Genomic DNA, 21,723 nt, shown 5'->3' with positions numbered 1-21,723 from the left:
CAACACAAGTCAGCTGTTCAGCGTCAAGCAGGGGGAGGACGAATCACTGAAGGCCTTCGTCACAAGGTGGCGAGCGGCAGCGTCTCAGTGCCGTGACCTAGACAAAACAATGGCATCGGCGGCCTTCAAGCAGGGACTCCTCAAGGGGCCATTCCTCTATCACCTCAACTACAATCACCCAAATGCGGCGTACGACCACATCATGAGTGAGGCGGTCATCCACACCCAGGCGGAATTCATTACATATGGAGAAACCCCACCGCCACCAGCAACTCCAACAAAGTCGTCACGGCCATCCCCCAGTCATTAGGAAACCGCTAACAAGACCCCTTCAACACCGCCAACTGACAAGAAGAGGGAGTGGCAGCAGAGCCACCACCAGAACAAGCGGCAGAAAGACTAGAATTACAACAAGGGCAACCGCCCAACCCATGGGGATAACCGCAACAAGCATGCAGAGTCCTCGCAGCGGTACGCAGTGTTCACGGTCCTCACGGTCTCATATGAAGACATCTACAATCAGTGCAAGGATCAGATCCCACCGCCACCCCCTCCAAAGTACCCAAAGACGGGCAAACCCAGGAACACCGGCAAGTGGTGCAAATACCACGAGGACAGCAGTCACAATACCAACAGCTGCAATGCTCTCAAAACGGCCATTGAGACTCTGTACCGTGACGGCAAGCTGGAGCAGTTTAAGGTACGCCAACCACCACCAGTAATAGCCAACGTTGAGACCTTGGGCCGCATCAACACCATCGATGGCGGCGCTACAATCACCCAAAGGAGGTCTGCAACATCCACTACGAGAGGTCCGCCAAGCTCCCGAAATCAGGTTGGGAACCTATTACCTTCTCGGAGGAGGAGGAGCGCGGGGTGCATCTACCGCATGACGACCCATTCTTGGTCGACGCCATCCTCGGCAAATTCTCAGTAGGGAGAATCTTGGTGGACAGCGGGTCAGCTGTCAATGTCATCTTCAACGGCTGCTACAATCACCTCAAGCGGAACAAGAAACTACTCCAGGATCACGAGCCATTGCTCAGCTTCTCCGGCGACGTCACACAACCACTGGGGTCAGATTACATGCGACTGGTTATCGGTGCTAGCCCATGCATGGCGGAGGTACATACGGAATTCATTATTGTTGATTGTTTAAGTTCGTACAACGCCATCATTGGACGGCCAGCGCTCAACAAGCTCAAGTGCATCATCGCCGGATACATGCTTCTCATGAAGTTCCCCACACCCAACGGCACGGGCTGTGTGAGAGGAAGTCAGCAGTTGGCTCGAGAGTGCTATTCAACGACTGTGGCGCGGTCGGCACGCCGCCATGAAATCCTGACGGTGGGTAATCAGGCACCGCCACCAAACATCTTTGAGGATCCTAGAGATGAGGAGAAGAAGTATGTAAAGAAGGAACCGGTCAACCGAGAGACATCGTTGAAGGTCATCTCAATCTCGGACGAGCACCCTGAGCGGACGGTTCGCATAGGCGCCCAGCTTGACCCAGAGGTAGCGGCGGAGCTCACTTAGTTTCTGCGTGATAACGTCGCCGTGTTTGCCTGGTCCTACGCTGACATGCCAGGTATCTCCCCTGAAATTATAACTCACAAGCTGACCATCAAACCTTCCTTTTATTCCATCAAGCAGAAGCGGAGGGCCTTTGATGAGAAAAAGTACCAGGCAATAGGAGAGGAAGTTGCCAAGCTCCAGGGCATTGGATTCATCCGCCAAGTCATCTATCCCCAGTGGATCTCCAATTTGGTAATGGTCAAGAAGCCCAGCGGCAAGTGGCGGATGTGTGTCGACTTCAAAAATCTCAACAAGGCATGCCCAAAGGATAGTTTCCCGCTACCTCGTATTGATCAGCTAGTCGATGCAACCGCCGGACATGAGCTCCTCAGCATGATGGACGCTTTCTCCGGATATAATCAGATCAAGATGCATCCCGGCGACCAGGAGTGCACCACCTTCACCACCGACAAAGGCCTCTACTGCTACAATGTCATGCCTTTCGGTCTGAAGAACGCCGGTGCAACTTATCAACGGCTGATGAATGCCATGTTCGCTGAGCATCTGGGGAAAATCATCGAGGTCTACGTGGACGACATGCTAGTTAAGAGCATAAAAGCCAGCGGACATGTGGCAAACCTCAAGATCATAGTAACCATTCTACTGGCCTATGGTATGCGCCTCAACCCAGAAAAATGTTTCTTTGGGGTCACCGCCAGCAAATTTCTGGGTTACATCGTCAGCGAGTGGGGCATCGAGGCTAACCCAGACAAATTGCAGGCCATCCTTGACCTGGCGGACCCTGAGTATAAGGTGCACGTCCAATGCCTCCAGGGCAAGTTAACCGCCCTCTCTCGATTCATCTTCAGACTCACTGATAAGTGTGCCCCATTTTTCAAGCTCCTCAAAACGACTCACAAGAAAGTCATCAACTGGAACCCGGAATGTCAGGCGGCGTTCCAGGGCCTGAAGGAATACCTTGCAGCAGTCCATCTCCTTTTTGTCCCTGTGCAAGGAGAGATACTGTTCATCTACCTAGCGGTCTCGGTGTCGGCGGTGAGCTGCGCCATTGTCCGGCGGGAAGGCCAAGACGAGCTCCCAGTGTTCTACGCCGGCAGAGGCATGAACGGAGCAGAAACAAGGTATCCTCCCTTGGAGCAACTAGCCCTCGCACTCATCGTTGCCGCCAGACGCCTCCGCCAATACTTCCAGACTCACACCATCCATGTGTTAACCAATCAACCGCTCAGGCAAGTTATGCAGAGCCCTGAACACTCAGGGCGCCTCAGCAGGTGGGCCATTGAGCTCAGCGAGTTCGACATAGACTACAAGCCAAGAACCGCCATGAAGGGCCAGGCGGTGGCGGACTTCATCGCTGAACTCACCGAGCGTCAGCCAAAACCCGGTATCGAGACAGGGCCCGGAACAGAAATGGTAACCGCTGAGGATGAGACTCCCCCACGGTCAGATTGGAACCTGCATGTGGACGGCTCCGCCAGCGCCAAGGCCAGCGGCGCCGGAGTCATCTTAACAGGACCCGGGGGACTAAACGCGGAGTACGCGTTGAAATTCAACTTCAAAGCTTCAAACAACATGGCGGAGTACGAGGCCCTCATTGCCGGCTTGCTCCTCGCCATTGACTCAGGGGCTGACAGCGTCAACATATTCAGCGACTCTCAATTAGTCGTTAACCAGGTCAACGACAGCTTCCAAGCCAAGGACCAGCAGTTAGCGGCATATTTGGGGTACGTCAAAACGTTGCTCAAAAAGTTCAAATTTCACACCATCACACAAATCCCCAGGGAAAAGAACGCTAAGGCTGATTCACTGGCGAGACTGGCAACCGCCCAACCACATCAAAGTCCAGCGGACACAAGAGTGGAGTGCCTTGACAGGCCGAGTATCACAAAGACCCTGGCGGAGATCTTCAGCATTGAGATCAGTCCCAGCTGGATGGACGAGATCATTGCATACAAGCGCAACGGCACATTGCCAGAGGATAAGGTCCAGGCGAGACAGCTCAAGCGAAGAGCAACCCGCTACAACGTCCAGAATGGCAAGCTCTACCGCCAAGGATTCACCAATCCCAACCTCCGCTGCCTAACCCCAGAGGAGGGAAAGGTCGTCCTAGCGGAAATCCATGGCGAATAATGTGGAAACCACTCAGGCGCCAGATCCTTGGCCAACCGCACAATGCGACAGGGCTACTTCTGGCCCACACTTGGTGATGACGCCCGGCGGATTTCGAGGTCTTGCCACAAATGCCAGCAGTTTGCAGATCTCCCACATGCACCGGCAGAGCCGCTGTCAATTATCATCGGCCCATGGATTCACTCCACGTGGGGCCTCGATTTGATGGGAAAACTCCAAACCGCCAAGGGCCAGTTCAAGTACATTATTGTTGCCATCGATTACAACAGCGAGTGGATAAAGGCGGAGCCACTCACGGCAATAACTACCGCCAAGGTAATTCACTTCCTCTGGAAGAACATCTATTGCCGCTATGGTGTCCCACATACAATTATTACAGACAACGGCACACAGTTCAACAACAAGGAACTCATCTCCTTTACCGCCAACCTTGGCACCAAGTTGAGTTTTGCATCTGTCGCCCATCCCCAAACCAACGGCCAGGTCGAAGCAGCAAACAAGATAATCAAGAAGCTGCTAAAAAAGAAGCTCGACGATGCCAAGGGTTTATGGGCGGAGAAGCTGCCAGAAGTTCTATGGGCTATCCGGACAACTTCAACTTCCGCCACCGGCGAAACACCCTTTTGTATGATGTTCGAAACAGAGGCTGTCCTACCTGTTGAAGTAACTCAGCCTACCGCTAGGGTCGAAGGCTACTGTCCAGAGACCAACAGCGACGGCGTCAACCTGGACAGGGACCTCCTAGAAGAAAAAAGACACAAGGCCCATTTGCGAAACTTGCAAAACAAACAACGGGTATCGCGTTTCTACAACGCCAGAGTCAAGGCCCGGAACCTCCAATTGGGGGACTGGGTAATGAAGGAAGTAATTCCACCGCCAACAAAACTCCACCCAACTTGGGAAGGTCCATACAAAATTGTGGAAGTCGTTAGCCCAGGCACCTTCTACTTAATGGACAAGGATGGCGTCACTTTGACCCACCCTTGGAATACCGAACACCTTCGGTATTATTACAAATAGTCATCCGCTACCCAGGAGCATCTTGACTTAGCTAAATTTTTGTTCAATATTTAGCTAAGGGAAGCTACCCAACGGGTACTACCCCACTTTTGTACACGCTGATCAATCAGCTATCAATGAAACGAGGAATTATTCAAACCATTGTCACCAAGTCTAGCACTGACGGCAACTGGCAACGCCAGCAATCTTCAGCGGACCTCGTCCGCTACGTGGTGCACTTGGATAAATCTTAATTCCTTTAATGTTTCATTGATTAACAAAAGAAAAATACAAGTCAAAGTACTAGCGGTACAAACACATCATAACAAACACCAACTTCGAAAATTTCATTCCACTTCAAAATATTTGTTACAAATTATTATGCCTTAGCGGCTACCAAAAAAAAAAAAGAGTATAATGCGGTCCCAGCTGGCCTCAGGGGTTGCCCTCGGCATTTTCTGCTTCAGCAGGCGGCGGCACGATCGCTCGACTCGTTTGATCGGACCCTCCGGCTGTTGGACTTGGGGTCTCTATGGTGCCGTCCGCCCGGGTGTGCGCCGCCAGGAATCCAGCCCTCGACACCTCCGACGGGGTAGGCTGGGGGGTCTGCTGGGACCCTTCCGCCGGATGTACGCCGCTTTCTCCACTTCCTGAACGGGTGCCCCCCGCTGGGGCAGGCACGACATCTTTCTCCGGCAGGGCACTCTTGGCCGACGACGCATCAGGCTGTGACGCTTTGACAAAGTCGATGGCGCCCTTCCGCTTCAGCATTTCTATGTTTGCTAAGGCCCCAGCCTTCGCGGACTCGGTCATCGCCTTCGCATACTCCGCCGACTGCTTGAATGCGTCAACAGCGGCGGCCGCAGCAGTTTCCCCTTCAGCCCTCAGGCGGGTGACCTGGCCTTCCAGCCGCTTCAGCTTCGTCGTCCTGGCGGCGGACTCCCGCTGCACAATGATAAGCTTCTTGTCCTTAGCGGCTATCCGCTCCTGCAGCAGGGCGATATCCTCCTCCAACTTGGAGACGCGGTCATTCCTCTCCAGGTCCCGCTCGATGGCCACGTTGAGCTTACCGCAGACGTCGGTGAAGTCACATTCCGCTTTGACCAGCCGCCTTTCTGTCTCCGCCAGCTTCTCCCTCGCCTCCGCCAGCTCCCTCTGGAGGTTTTGAATCTCCTCCCTCAGCTCCCCTTCGACCAGAGGCTGCTTCTTCACCGCCTCAAACATGTCGTGGAGCCCAGCTGATATCTGACCAAACGCCGAGCTGTAGGGCGATTGGTCAATCGCGGTTGGGCGTGAAATCCCCGTTAGGCCGCCAAACCCTAACCTTTCGCACAGGTGAAAGAGGAACTCCCGCTCGCCATCTGTCATAAACTCCGCGTAGGCGGCGAAGGAGTCCAGGTCACTGGCGGCGGGCGCCTCCCCTTCCACCACAGCAGCTTTATGCGGGGCTTGACGGGCCTTCTTCTGCTGCAGGCCCCCGACAATCTCCACATCCTCCCCCTCTTCCTCGTCGGGGGAGTCTATCTGCCGGCGCTTCCTCTCAAGCACCCTCGTTTTCCCGCCAGCGGCCCTCGTCACCTTCAGCGGCGGTTCCTCCCGTTGGGCGGTGACAGTCCCTGCCGGCTGCACCGGCTTTTCTTTCTGGGAACCACGCCTGTTGGCGGGTACCCTTTCCTTCGGAGCAGCCGCTGTTGCGGCCCCCTTTTTGCCGCCTGCTACGGCAACCCCCGCCTGAACGACGGGCAGGCCGTCGTCGCCAAGGTGAGAGTGGAGCGGCATCTGCAACACCACCGGAACCTCCGACTGGCTCAGCGCCAGTGTCTCGGGGTTCACTACGGTCTTCTGGGCCGCCAACCCCTCGGCGTACATTGTCTCCAGGAAGTTATCAATCTCAGCGCGATCCATTGCTTTTTCGAAAGCGTCGCAGCTCGATTTGTTACCTGGCAGCGTTTCTAAAAAAAAAAAAAAAAACAATAAACCAGTCAGTCTAGGCTACTAATTACAAAAAAGAGCAGTATGGCGGAAATTTCTTACCAATGGAGAGAGTTAGTTTCTGCTCGACTAGCAACTCCCAACCAGTCAGAAGTCGGAAGTCCAGCAGGTTGCGGTTCCGCCAACAACCTCTGATCCGTGCCACGCGACACTCCTCCTCGCGCATTAAGTTGTACCGCAATCCCGCTGCACAAACACAAATCGATTAGTAAAGGTACATTTGCAAAATACAAACACCCGCCAACTACATTCAGCGGAAACTGGTTACCAACCTCGAATAGGTTGGAACTCCGACTTAATCCTAAACGTCGGCCCTTCCTCATTCGCCCCAGCCTGATACTCCCACCCATCTGTGGTGACGCAGAATGTCCCCCGCCAGTAGGACATTGAATCCCTTAGATTCTCGATCAGCTTGGGCGCTCCCTGGCGGCGGCTCAGGTTCACTTGCCCTCTGCAACCCTGGCGCTTCACGTACACCAACTCGTAGAAGTGAAGCACTTCCGCCACAGTAGGCCCCTCGCACCCAGACAACAGCCACAGTGAGTTCATCGCCAGCATCAACCGCCACATGTTGGGGAAAATCTAACCGAAGGCAAGGCCAAACTCACACACCAAGATTTGGAGATTGGGCACCAACGGGAGTGTCACTCCTTGGCGGAATATCGCCTCATGTACCGCCGCAAATCCCTCTGGGAGAATGGACGCTTTCTCATCCACTGACGGCGGGCGCAGCTTCACCGAGCCCGGTAACCGGAACGTCTTCTTCAGTCGAGTGACGGCGGCGGCATTCATCCGCCCTCCTGCCTCGTCAACGGCGGTGCCATCCTCGAGGAACCACGCTGACTCGGCATTCTCCCCCGCTGTTTCTTCTTCCCCAGCGGAGCCGCTGGCAGCGCTATTGCTCGCCAAACGCTCGTCGCGCCTAGCTTTGGCAGCAGCGGCCTCACCCGCCCTAGAGCTCTCTGGACGTGGACCACGACCCATAGCTACTTCCCAAGGTATGGTCTGTAGGGGCTCAACCTCTATCGGTTCTGGCAGTGAGGTTCCTGCATGGGCAGACGGACGCAACGAGTCAATAAATACCCTATCCGCCGCGCTAAACGATAAGTCAGACCCGGAATCCTCACTGCTCGAAATCTCTATGACGTTAGGCATCCCAAACCCTAAAACCCACACCAGTTAGCACAAACACAGATCTAGCCTATTCTTACATCAGTTATAGCCAAGAACATCAAGAACAATTTACCCAGAAAATGCCAAAATAAGAACAAGCACACTCAACCCAGATTCGACCATCTAGCAAATCCCTAAACGTCAACTCTCTGCCAACCACCATAACCCATCCCCCCCCCAAATCTCACTTCACACCTCAAAACACGCCAAAGAACAGGAACCCTCCCAAACCCAAAAACAACAAAACCCAGAAAATAGCAGATTCAATGAAACAGGAAAAAGGGAATCCAGATACCAACCTCGGTGGTGAAGCCTACGATATGATGGTGCGCAGCAATCTTAGGGGGGTGAGATCGTCGCTTCTCCGGGAACGGTATCTCAAAGCTCCGGCAACCTCTTTCTTCACTCTCGGACGAACAGAGCAAGACGACGACGACTGTGAGTTTGAAGCTTTTACCAAAGTGTCAAATCTCGCTGAGTTTCCCCCCCTTTTATGTCAACATCAGCGCGTTCTCAGCCGTCCGCTCAAAAAACGACATCACACAACAGTCGTACACGTGTCGCAGACCTCCACTTACTCTCCGGATTAACCGAGGCGTCGCCTCGGTTACGGAATCTATAATTACTATCATTTATGGCGAGAAGACGGCCAGGCTTAGGAGACAAACCTCCGTAGGCTAACCCTCTACGGGTTGGACACATGTCAACCACCACCAGACGAAGCGTCTGGTGGAAGTAACCACTAGGGATGACTTCTCCAACCGTCCGAAGTCTCCGCTGAGTGAGACCCCGCCAGCGGAACTTCTCCCTTGTCATCTTCCAAGAGACGGAGTCTCCGCTGAGCGAAACCCCGCCAACGGAACTTCTCCCTTGTCATCTTCCAAGAGATGAAGTCTCCGCTGAGCGAAACCCCGCCAGCGGAACTTCTCCCTTGTCATCTTCCAAGAGGCGAAGTCTCCGCTGAGCGAAACCCCGCCAGCGAAACTTCTCCCTTGTCATCTTCCAAGAGATGAAGTCTCCGCTGGGCGAAACCCCGCCAGCGGAACTTCTCCCTTGTCATCTTCCAAGAGGCGCAGTCTCCGCTGAGCGAAACCCCGCCAGCGGAACTTCTCCCTTGTCATCTTCCAAGAGACAGAGTCTCCGCTGAGCGAAACCCCGCCAGCGGAACTTCTCCCTTGTCATCTTCCAAGAGGCGAAGTCTCCGCTGAGCGAAACCCCGCCAGCGGAACTTCTCCCTTGTCATCCTCCAAGAGACGGAGTCTCCGCTGAGCGAAACCCCGCCAGCGGAACTTCTCCCTTGCCATCCTGCAAGCGGGGCGTCTTCCGCCACACACATCTGGCGGACCCCCTTTTTCATCTTGCAAGTTGCGTGCTTTGTTCAGCACAATATCGCTCAATGAAGTACCGCCAGGCACGTCTACTGGACGCTGCCTCCTGCTGCAATCAGTGGGGGGATATCCGCCAGCGGCGGATCCCGAGGCCACGCCTCACTCTGACATCGACCGCCACGCGGCGTTACGGTCAGACGGTCCCTACGGGACACAGGGACTTGTCAACAGTCTACGATGGCCCTGATCAGGCACGTTGACCCCCGTCACTCGGGTACTAAGATTGGGTTCGCTACCCAACACCCTCTGCTCCGTGCAGCTCCCCCTCAACAAACAATTTGCCGACCATCCGGAGGTCTATCTTAGCCGGGGAGTGGGGGACTCCCTGGGGGGCCTAGCAGGGGCCCACCCGAAAGGGTATAAAGCGTTTTCTCACAAAATCCATGGTTGACAACGCACTGACGCTAATTATGCTCTTGCAAAGTCTAGAGGAACAAAACGCTTCAAGCCGAACAACTCCCCAACCAAGATTGCCCTCCTTGACTGGGGACTTGGGGGACTTGTACATACATGTACATTTGCAAGCATAATTAGCTATAATGGGCCGCGCTCATTGTACCGCCAAAGGTACTACTTCCAACCAAAGGAATGACATGTAGACACACCGCCAGGCGGGCTACAACCTCAGCGTCAGAGCACCTCCAGATCGCCTCCGACGCACCGCCACGCGCCGCGCCAAGATAGCATCAGAAGCTTCTGAAACTGGGAACTGAAGCACTTCAGTCCCACATCGAAAACAAGGAGGAGGTCAGCCTCCTCCTCACCTATAAAAGGTTCTCTCCTCTCTCCTCATTAATGACGCATTCAATACTTACCTACTGTTACTTTGTCAACATAAATACATTGACTAACTTAGGCATCGGAGAGTTGAAGACCGCCCAACGCGGTCTCCCTCTGACGCCCTTTGTATTTTACTTGACAAGTAGCGGAGGCTTTGAGAACATCACAAGTATCGATCCGCCCGCCGGATCAGCGTTAACAAAGGTTCAGCTACCGCCGGACTTTTAGACATTAACAATGCATGAGAGGAGAACATATCCGTTCTAAGGAAAAAAAAAAAACCAATGAGGAGAAGGGGAACATGCAATATCCCACCATTCTCAAAAACAAATTAATCACTAATAGATAAGAGAACATGACTCTCAATGTTGAAAAATAAAATCATCTCTAAAACAAAAGAATCTAATGATTTACCAAATTAGAAAGATCTACTACATTTTCTAAAGAACTATTGATCCTCGGACTCCAATTAGTTTCATGGTTTTTCCACCAGGCCGTCATTAAGAGAATTGCATTTCTTGGTGTGATTACTTCAGTTTCAACGCTAGCTATAGATGTTTAGACGACATCATGATTTCTAGAAGTAGTAGTGTTTGAACCCAAAATAACATTTTTTCCCAACATAGGGGACTCGAAGAAAACCGGGCCAATATCCGTGGCCCAAGTTATATATTTTTGACAAATTCGGAAAATATTGTTTTGAGGCTAAATAAAGCCTACTTGGAGGCCAAGCAATCTTGAGGCAAATCTGGATATTCATCGATTTACTATTTAATTATCAATATATTTGATAATTAATGGTGGTTTGCTTGATTTTCAAGACTGTGCAAAGCGGGAAGATAAAATAGATGGCCAAGATTACGCGAACCATGCAAGGTAATTAGCAGGGCCCCACATATATCTCAATCAACGTCGCGAGCGCGAGCAAATTGGGATGATATTGCCCCATGCAATTAAGGAGTATGCAATGGACGTGAACAGTTTGAGAAGGAGTCAACCATATTTAATTGTGATTGACAAGGAATATATCTCTTTTATAATTTGCTTTGGCATGGTGAGACAATTGAGGAAGGCTATCATCCTTCAGTACGTATATACATGCAAGTGAATTATCAATGGGCCCCACATATATTGCAATCAAGAGTAGATGGAGCAGATTGAGGAAGGATATAATTATCCTTGATTACATTCAACAGAAGATATATACATGCAATCTGTGCATATCCGGAAGTTGTGCTCCAGAGGCAATTAATCTTTGCCTATATTCCAACCATGTACAGAGTCAATCTTTTAATTGCTCACGATTAGATATCAAAACTATTAAGAGTTTTGATTCGATTCAAATGCCAATAACTGTGGCCTAAAATATAGTATTTCATTCCTATTTGGAAAGTGAATCTTAAGTAGCCTATATATAGAGGCTAAAGACGACACAACAAGGACCAACAACTCTTCAATCAATCTCTACGATTGCCCAAGTCTCCCCGGAGCAGCCTCTCTTGCCGGTGACCACACTCCAGTCCCAGTCTCTTCAAGAGCCGACTGTCAGTGCCACCAAACCAACCCGGCGACCGTGCTTCCAGTCCTAGTCTCTCCAAGAGCCGACTGTTAGTGATACTGCCACCGTTACTTCCAGCGAAGCAAGGGTAACGCCCTCGCAACCCAGCGAAGCTAAAGTCACGCTTTAGCGAAACCCATGCTTCTCCAGACTTCCCGGTGATTGCTCTGCTCAACCTACAACGTTGGGTATCGATTCGGTGAACGCAAAGAGACCACAACCAAAGCCCTTACCAGTAAGGCAAAAGTCCTTTTCCGAAAGGCATAGAAAAGAACCTTGTGACGAGGTTGGTGCTCTCCTCGTCCACATCGTTTGAGAAGAAGTCAGGTCAAGGGACGCCCCGACGACTGCACCCCACGGTGCTGGCACGCTCGCGCATTCAAAAGAGACAGTTTGTACCAGACTGATTTTGGGAGCCAAACATTTTGGCACGCCCAGTGGGACTACTAGAGTCTCTTTGCGTCATCATTGGGAAGCCAGAGAGAAATCCTTGTCCGAGGAAAGTCAGAGAATGCCCAACTCATGGAGCTCAAAAACTCCTGGAAATTTGGCTATGGTGAAACTGAGCAAACATTAGAGGCGTCTCAACATGATGCCTATGAAGATTCCTCGCTTAATGAGGTGGTTATTGAGAGTCCCAGCCAAATCAAGTGGATCGGTGACACGGTTTTTGTCCTCCCAGCCAAGTATGCCCTCCCTACCAAGTATTCTCTTAATTATAAGAAAGAAGGGCTACCAGATGGCTTTATTCCAGAAGGTGATAGTCATGATGCTACCGGACGTCATCATGGTCAAAGAGGTGATCAAAATCATGGTCCACTCAATTGTCAATCAAGTTGCTGTCTTGGGATTGGACGTTATCATGGAGATGACCAAAGTCATGGTCACCTTAATTATCAATTACGTTATGGTCATGGTCAGCCAATATGTGGCTTTATTGATCGATACCAGCAGAAGCTCGTCATGTATGTTCAACAGCCAAGCGGCGGCTTTGAAATATATGGATATGCTTACAACCCAAATTGCAAGAGTGGCCAAAATCAATATTCGATTGGCCATCTTATCATACATGGTTGTGAGCTCAAATATCATCAGGATAAGTTTATTATGTCCTACAATTATTCAACTTCAAATTTCTTGCAAAAGAAATTTATCTATGATGATACTATACAGTCCATAGAGGCGTCTCAATATGATGCCTGGAAAGGAAATAGAGGCAAACAAATGCTTGATATGCCTATTTTTGCAAAGGAGATCAATTCATCAAATTTTGGTGACTCTAAATATGATCTCAACATGGAACCAATCTATGATGAGTATGATGATGATTATAATTTAATTATTGGTTCCAAAAATCATATGCAGGAGTTCAAACTCTTTGAAGCTCTTGATCATGAGGATTCAGACCAACAAGTGGTCCAATACAATAGCCAATTTGTGGCTGATTCTGAAGACGCCATGTTCTATGACATGGTAGTTGGCGACAAAGCCAATCTTGGGATACCATCATCTCCAAAATTGCAATTGAAGATCATGCTTCGTCAACCAACAAAGATACTTGGGGGGCAATATTATTCCTCCCACGAGCCAAATTTCTTTCAAGTTTTCGACGCGAAGTATCTTTGTTGCTTTCCTGCAAGCTCTCACAAGAGAGGTTTTCATGCTATAAATTTTGATGCATTGGAGCTTGGAGTGAAGCATAGGTGGCCTCCCCCGTGGCCTTCTAGAGGTTAGCCAAACGCACTGCTGCTAGCTTCTTTCTTTGCTTTTAATTCTCTGTCAATTTTCAGTTTGCATATTTTAGTTATAAAAAAAATAATAATAATAATAATAAAATAAAAAATAGAGAAAAGAAAAATACAAAAAGAGAGTTATGCGTCGCGAGGACATCAGCGACTGGCCGCGAGCGAGTGACCGCATAAGCGAGTGACCACGAAAGAGATGGCCGTGAGGAGGTGGCCGCGAGCAAATGGCCGCGAAGGCAATGGCCGCGAAAAGAATTAGTTCGCAAAGGAGGCCAACAGTGACATTCAGCGAATGGTCGCGGGGCAAGGAGTTATCAAACGCTCGCGAGGGACATTTTTCGTGAAGGCTATTCTCGCGACCAATTATCGCAAGAAGCAGAGCTCGCTAAATACACTTGGCCTGAGCCTCGCTAGCGAGGTTCGATCCGGCGAAGCGCTTTGCAGAAAATATTCCAACAAGCTATGCACACTCTGTGGCGAAGGAGATCTGAGGCCAGCGCGTGGTCTTCAATGGACAATCTGCCAGCCACTGTGGTAGACGTCAAGGCAGAACCTTCTTTTGACGCTAAAGAGAATTCCGGGACAAGTTCTTCCGCAGGCGAGAAGAGGAAGAAATTGAATTGTTGGGAATCCATCTCCAATCCATAGTCATCTCCCACTGCCGCTGCGAAGAATCAAGCCCAATCCCCAGAAAATAGTGATTGATTGAACTCTTTGTTGATGAATTGATCTTCTGTGGGCTATTCTGTTGAGCTTTCGTCAAAAATTTGAGAACATGAGATTTGCATATAAGGTGTTTGATACAATGCCTGAGAGAACCGTTCTGATGACATGTGCAGACTTGGGGGGCATCAGGGGATTGGTATTTTTCAACTTTTCTTTGTGTGGCAGTGTTCTCAACGCCAAAATTGACGTGATTAAGACTTTGAGGGTCTTGATATAACATAGGGCCAATCCCTATGGCCTTCAATAAATTGTTCAAAATTTATGGAAGCCTACTCTGTGGTTCCAAGAAATACCAGAACAGTTGGCAGCAGTAGAATATTTATTCAAAAGAGTCATGTGAAGTAAGTGTGTGAGGAAGAACAAGCTGATTTCTGGAACTTCAGGAAGAATCTGCTGTGAGAATGAAGAGCTGGAACCAATTGAGCTCCTTGGAGTTGGAAAAGAATTCCTTTTGCTGAACCAATTAAGATGGCAGTGGAAGAATAAACAATCGGCTAGAGCAGAGTGATTATGATCATATCTTGAGGTTCGCATATACAGCAGTGAAGAGGTGATTTTTGGCTTTATGTGCTCAATATGTGGCTCACCTGTGGGTTATGTGTCGGCTAGCCAAGTTAGTGGCTGAAAAGTTTTAATCCAAGCCATCAGTTCGTGGTATAGAGGGAAAAGTTCTGTGAGGTCATCATGATTCATGGATATATGTTTCCTAATACTGGGGGGCATAGCTGGTTGCCTTCCTAAGTTCCTATGGTGTGATCAAGCTAATTATCCAAATTACATGAGTTTGATCATTAAAGTGTCGAGGCCAATACTTGTGGCCTTTTTATTCAAACATTGATCATTTTAGACATGTAGTAGTACGCTGTGGAACATGATAGTAGAATACATATACAATCAAGGTTTGGTGATCGAGCAATCCAATCAGGGCCAAAACCTGTGGCTTTGAGAGATATGTCCACAAAGAATACTTCTTTGGTGCCTATATTCAAGAAACTGGAGCAAGAATTACTTCTCTGTCTATCAAATTCTCATCAGGTTTCATTACATCATCTGTGAATACTAGGTACTCATGTTATTACATGGTAAGTGTCGTTCTTTGAAGCTACCTCACTGTTCGTCAAGATGACTTAATGTCATTCAAGTTTCACGACCTAGCAATTGAGGTTCGTTGAATTATCAGTTTTCATTTAAGCCAGGGCAAGTGGCTTTTTAAGGCGACGTTATTGCAAGATTAGTGCTGACTCAAGACCTCTTCAGTCAAGACAGGGAACTTTGACTTCGAGATCTGGGGGGCAATGTTTGAACCCAAAATAACATTTTTTCCCGACATAGGGGACTCGAAGAAAACCGGGCCAATATCCGTGGCCCAAGTTATATATTTTCGACAAATTCGGAAAATATTGTTTTGAGGCTAAATAAAGCCTACTTGGAGGCCAAGCAATCTTGAGGCAAATCTGGATATTCATCGATTTACTATTTAATTATCAATATATTTGATAATTAATAGTGGTTTGCTTGATTGTCAAGACTGTGCAAAGCGGGAAGATAAAATAGATGGCCAAGATTATGCGAACCATGCAAGGTAATTAACAGGGCCCCACATATATCTCAATCAACGTCGCGAGCGCGAGCAAATTGGGATGATATTGCCCCATGCAATTAAGGAGTATGCAATGGACGTGAACAGTTTGAGAAGGAGTCAACCATATTTAATTGTGATTGACAAGGAATATATCTCTTTTATAATTTGCTTTGGCATGGTGAGACAATTGAGGAAGGCTATCATCCTTCAGTACGTATATACATGCAAGTGAATTATCAATGGGCCCCACATATATTGCAATCAAGAGTAGATGGAGCAGATTGAGGAAGGATATAATTATCCTTGATTACATTCAACAGAAGATATATACATGCAATCTGTGCATATCCGGAAGTTGTGCTCCAGAGGCAATTAATCTTTGCCTATATTCCAACCATGTACAGAGTCAATCTTTTAATTGCTCACGATTAGATATCAAAACTATTAAGAGTTTTGATTCGATTCAAATGCCAATAACTGTGGCCTAAAATATAGTATTTCATTCCTATTTGGAAAGTGAATCTTAAGTAGCCTATATATAGAGGCTAAAGACGACACAACAAGGACCAACAACTCTTCAATCAATCTCTACGATTGCCCAAGTCTCCCCGGAGCAGCCTCTCTTGCCGGTGACCACACTCCAGTCCCAGTCTCTTCAAGAGCCGACTGTCAGTGCCACCAAACCAACCCGGCGACCGTGCTTCCAATCCTAGTCTCTCCAAGAGCCGACTGTTAGTGCTACTGCCACCGTTACTTCCAGCGAAGCAAGGGTAACGCCCTCGCAACCCAGCGAAGCTAAAGTCACGCTTTAGCGAAACCCATGCTTCTCCAGACTTCCCGGTGATTGCTCTGCTCAACCTACAACGTTGGGTATCGATTCGGTGAACGCAAAGAGACCACAACCAAAGCCCTTACCAGTAAGGCAAAAAGTCCTTTTCCGAAAGGCATAGAAAAGAACCTTGTGACGAGGTTGGTGCTCTCCTCGTCCACATCGTTTGAGAAGAAGTCAGGTCAAGGGACGCCCCGACGACTGCACCCCACGGTGCTGGCACGCTCGCGCATTCAAAAGAGACAGTTTGTACCAGACTGATTTTGGGAGCCAAACAAGTAGGACAGGGATAATCATTGGCCAAAAGATAGGGCGACAATAATCTCTAGGCTATAGTAGAATTCATCATTGATATTATTGCTCAAATCCCTCCTCTAGGCTCTAGCTACATGAGATTAATTATGTCATTTTCCTTTGCTAACCAGTACCTTGTAAACAAAGAATCTTCCAAAGCATAGGTCTCAAGAACAGTGACCTACCTTTGTGGTGGCGAGCGGGGGACCGGGGACTGGGAGTTTGTAATTCCCGTCTTCTCATCCTCTGAGCTGGCCGGCTTGTGTCATTGTGTTCTCTTGTTGTCAGTGACGAGTTGGATTTTGCAACAACTTTGAATTGTTTTTTCTTCCCTAGTTATTGGAAGTGTTTTGGGAATTTGAGTGAATTTCTTGGTCAGGTCAAGAGCTTATTGCTCTTCTACTAGTCAAACGTCTAGTAGCTCATTCATCTCCGGGATGGCGTAATGTAAGGTTACAGATAGATGTATGCACACATGGTAAGTAGTAACACCTAATTATGGAACTAATTAACTCAAAATAATCCTGATTAATCGTCCGTCATGGTAATTGGCTAAGATAAATCCGCCAAACCAAATAAATAGAACCATCAAAATATATGCGATATATGCTAAGATAAATAGATAATTAACCTGAATATAATCCAATTAAGATAAAACAAACGACTTTCCCAAACTATCAAAATACATTGCTAATTATGAAAAATAAGCTGAGCATAAATTAAATAAAACGACACTGACGAGGAGAAACCATTGGGGATTATATCGATCTTCAATAGATGTGGAACTCTAGAAAGTCTCATTTCTGCATGAAGGTCCGAATGTTATTCGTGGAGGTCCATATGCTAAGACCCAGAAGGACATAGCTACAAAGAAAGCAATAATTTTCCAAGGATTAGAGAACTTTTCAATCTTCAACGAAGCCAGATATGTATGCCATCTGATTCTGTAATGCTCGTTGACTTGCTTGCAGAGATGGACATAGTAGAACTTGTTGTGCGGGATGCCCTTGTAAAGGTTGTTGAAGAACTTGCAACCATCTTCCTCGCTCAGCCAGTTACCTATTACTTTTGCCTTGCAAAGTAATTCCATGTCTTCATTGGAAGAGATGAGGTTATCCATTAAAATGGCAGAAGATGTAATTTCGTTTGAATGACCATTGTAGCACTGCTCAAAAGCAATGAGGTTCCTGAACAATGAGTCGGCCAGCGTACCAATGTTTAGATGTGGAAGTAAAAACTCCGTTTTCGAATTGTATGTCCATTATGCTTTCACTTTTGACACCTTTGAATTTGATCCCGGCCTTTGAGAGAGCCGTCGCCGTATGCATTTCATGTATTTCTGGTCAAACATTGCCTCGTGAACTTTGTTTTCTTTCCGGGCTTTGACCTTTGATGGAATAACAATCGAAGATCTTACCAGAACAAGTATGTGCAAAACATCATCACCATTGTTACCGTGACATGAACTAAGATGTTGTTTATAGGAATTGCAACTACGCTTTAGTGATGGTAATGTGATGAAGGCGTCGAGGATGAGAAAAGCGAGGGAGGGTTGATGACTGCAGCAATTTCCAAGGATAAGGCTGTATAAACTCTCAAGAACAAACCAAGTAGTTGATTTTCTAGGAGCAAAAGGTCATGACATAAGAAATGGAACATGCAATCCATGTTGAATACCGGATCTTCGATATCCCTAAGTGTCGGATCATTACACTTCCGAAATAGTTGAATGAGGAAGCAACCGTCAACTATCATCATCTTGATGAATTCTTCGGAGGGAATATCAAGTAGTGGCTCTGCATAGAAGCCACGGGCACGTTGCTCAAACCCAATAGTGCCTTCATTCTTTTGATCTGAAAGCTCAATAACCTTTGCAATCAACGTTTTGGTTGGAATCATCATGCCTTTAAGCACATCATTTAAATAGCTCTCTTTCACTCGTTCCATGAGTTGAAATTCTTCTTCATTGCCTTCCTTGCCTTTCTTGCTTTTTTTTTTTGCATAATTTGCATTCCTTGCATTCCTCGCATTCTCTGTCTCCCTTGCTTCCCTTTCCTCGACGATGGAAAGGTCCAATTGAGACTATGTCAGGCGTATATGCTTCAGAGTTTTGTCTCCGGAGCACCTTAGGAACTTTGAAGATGCATTTCTTGCATATTTCGTGCAATCATGGAATTGTATACCAATAGAAGTATGATGCATCGCCATGAGTTCTGAACAAGTTGCAAGTGAATAACATTAGTCAAGTTATCTAATAAAAAGAAACAATCAAGTAAATGAAATTTCACATTCATATAATGAAAATACAAGGACAGAATGTGTTTTCTGGAAAATGGAGATTGCAAGGCACGTATCAATCCTTACTGGGCAGAAATCAAAAATATCAAACAGAACACCAGATTTTTGGTTACGCAGTGAAAACCTCAATTTTGAGATTAAAAACACTGCAGAGCTCTTACTCTAACACATATAGCTCTCTACGCGGATACAATTTCTAGACTCACTAGAGAGGTGCTTGTCTTGAATTTTGACCTTCTTCTTCACTTGAACGATCTACAAATATCGCTCCACTTGCACCACCAATCTTCTCTACTGATCTCGAGAGAATCAATGCATGTATATGAATGAACAATGAAACACTTAGACACGGAATACAAGTGTTTCATGGACTCCTATGGAACTCTTTCTAAGCAAGCAAGACACACAATAATTCTTGCATCAAAATCCCTCCACAATCAACGCTGCTTTTCTGAATATATTGAGGAGAAAATAAATTCTCAACAATTAAGACTTAACCCTAATTTGACTCCTACTAGGAAAGATCTTTTAATAAAAGATATCCAATTAAAATAAACAAATCCTAAATCACCTAGGACTGCAAAAGCACGATTGTATCAGTTGAAAAATATCTTTGTAAAATAAAATCTAAAACCAAAAGATACTTTCCAAAATTGGACTCCCAAAAACGTAGGATTGACTCTACTCGGGATTGCAACACATGTTGCAATCCCGTGCTTATGCATGAGATGCAATTACCTGAAATTCTCCGAGATCAGTTTTGATGAACTTTGTAGGCTTCTTCAGTGCTTTGTATAGGGATGCCAACACATCAAGTGTAAACCTTGTACCTACATATAATATTGTACCTGAGGGAGGGCTGAGTCAGTTAAAGCTCAAAATCGTGGTAGATGTCGATCAAGACAAAGAAGGCAGAATATTTGTAGAGATTGATCTAGTTTTGGGAGGGCTTTTGCAGCAAAGTTATATGTCTTGAAGCATTAAGGGGTGCGGAAATTTGTTTTTTAAACACTGGTTCTTTTATAGTCATAACGCATTGCTTATCGATCAAGTCAATTGATCGATCAGTTGTTGTAGTCAGCTAGCGATGACCTCGAGAATTAAGAACAATTCTTAGGTTCACCCCTAGGGTGAATGAGTATATTTACCCTCTCTTGCGATTAACGCATAATAACTTTATAATTTTCTAATCCAACGTACCATTCATGTTGTATAATATAATACAAAGATTAGCTCTGTAAAAAATCAATCAAATTGAAACCTTTTAGTTAGTCATTTCTATGAAATACATGGATGGTTCATCATAATAGTAATAAGTGTTGTTAGAACCATCCATTTATTTGATTCAATTAGATAATTAAACGATTTCCGATTCGATCGATTTTTTACAGAGATGATCTTTAAATGATAATTTAGAATATAGACCGTTGGATTGTAAATTTATTAAGTAAAAATATGTTAATCGACAACTGAGGTGAATATGCTCATTCACCCTATGAGTGAACCTAAGAATTATTCGAGAATTAAAGTCCGCTTCTAATAGTTTCTTTAATCCATTCGTCTTTGAAAAATACTCTTTTTTTTAATTGCATACACCAACCCTTAATTATTTGAAAGTATTAATTACTGTAGCTCAATGTACGTACATGCACATGTAGCCATGTAGGAACATGACCATCCTCTTCTTATGGTATGTATTATATTTATAATCGAGTTCACACCAGTCTTAGTTGTTAGCTAAATTGACCAAATTTCTTAAAGCATTTACCAAACGTGTATTATGTTTGCACATATAGTGACGCATATGTTCCAGTACAAGGTGACAGTAAACAAATGCATGAAATTTAGACCGAAAAGTCTTTTATTTTATTTAGGTCAGAATATTTGATTACTTGAAAGAAAATGTTACAGCTTTGCTCCTCCTACTTCCAAGTAGCTTCCTCTGAGGTCTTCACTCAAGATTGGTTTCATGGTTTCTCCTTATGCCACGTTTGGTTTGCGGAAATGAAACTTTTTCCTTTCCTACGTTTGGGATGCAAAAGGAAAGGAAATCGTTTCCTGTCATAAGAGGGAAAGTGGTTCCTTCCAAATCTCAAAGGAATCACTTTCCCCTCTTCTTCCTTGCATTTATTACTCACAACATATTATTTTATTACATTATTGACAAACTTTTAACAACTTTCCTGATAACTTTCCTTACGTTATCAAACATCGGAATGGAAAGTTGTTGGGAAATTTCATTTCCCTTCCCATGGGAAAGACAAAGGAATTACTTTCCTTTCCGTGAACCAAACGTTAGGGTCTTCATGGAAGTACTTGGATCTCAAGCGGACCACTTTTGTTGTCATCTAAGAGTTCGGTGTCTCCTCCAAGCTCATCCCAACAAATAGGAGTTGTGCATTGTTTACCATACAAGGCTTCACCTAAGGAGCCATATATTTCAGAACTAAAAGTTTGAACTATTGTTGCTAGCCATCTTCCTTCCATCAAAGGGAGTAAGTTGTCTGAATTTCAAGTTAAACCGCAAACTCATGATGTCGACATATCCTCCAATGTCTGATAGTCCTCTGCGATTATAATTGAGCTGTGTGTGAAACTGCATGTGAATGAAAAGGTAGTAAGATGGTGACTTACTTCCAAAAGGGTGCATGCACCATGTAACCGCAATCTCATCTTAAAGAGTTTAGCCTATC

At 46.7% G+C, this 21,723-nt stretch overlaps 1 pseudogene; it reads right to left on the bottom strand.

The window, feature by feature from the left end:
• Window positions 1-17,519: 17,519 nt before the first annotated feature.
• LOC133711873 (UPF0481 protein At3g47200-like) lies at window positions 17,520-21,703 on the bottom strand (annotated as a pseudogene).
• Between the last annotated feature and the right edge of the window lie 20 nt (window positions 21,704-21,723).

Source organism: Rosa rugosa, chromosome 5, assembly GCF_958449725.1.
Source record: "Rosa rugosa chromosome 5, drRosRugo1.1, whole genome shotgun sequence".
Taxonomy (NCBI): Eukaryota; Viridiplantae; Streptophyta; class Magnoliopsida; order Rosales; family Rosaceae; genus Rosa; species Rosa rugosa.
This window is presented reverse-complemented; position numbering and strand designations above follow the sequence as displayed.